Raw genomic sequence first — 559 nt, 5'->3', positions numbered from 1 at the left:
CCTGACAACGCTCATTGGCCAGCCCCGGCCCGCCCGCAGGCTCTCATTGGCCAGTTCACGGCTGACAGTTGATAGGCGGAGCCGAAATCCCCGAGCAGGTTGTTTATAGGTCGTCCGTCACTGCCACGCTTGATTCTCATTGGCTGCGCTGAACATTTCCCCCTCGCACTTGCCACTCATTGGCCGGTGGGGTGAGGGAGCGAGGCCCGCTGGGCGCGGAGGGCTGCGCGGGGGCGAGGCTTGCCGCTAGCGGCCTAGCGGGCCGCCGCTGTAAGATGGCGGCGGCGTTATCTGGCAGCTGTGGGAGTAGTCCAGGCCGCGGCTCGCGGTGTTGTGCGGTGCCCTCACGCCCCACCGGGACTCGGGGGCAGGGTGAGGGGCCCGCGGGCCTCTCACCGCCCTCCCGGCAGCCAGGCAGGCCTGTGACTGTACTTCAGTGGCCGCGCTGTGCCGTCTCCTGAGGTAACGAAGCCGAGTTTATGCAGGCCTTCAGGAGCCTGGGGTTGTGCGCGGCCTTTGCTGCTGTAGCCCTTCTTATTTCTTCCTGTACTGCCATCGG

The sequence above is a fragment of the Falco cherrug genome, chromosome 7 (genome assembly GCF_023634085.1).
Source record: "Falco cherrug isolate bFalChe1 chromosome 7, bFalChe1.pri, whole genome shotgun sequence".
NCBI lineage: Eukaryota > Metazoa > Chordata > Aves > Falconiformes > Falconidae > Falco > Falco cherrug.
This window is presented reverse-complemented; position numbering follows the sequence as displayed.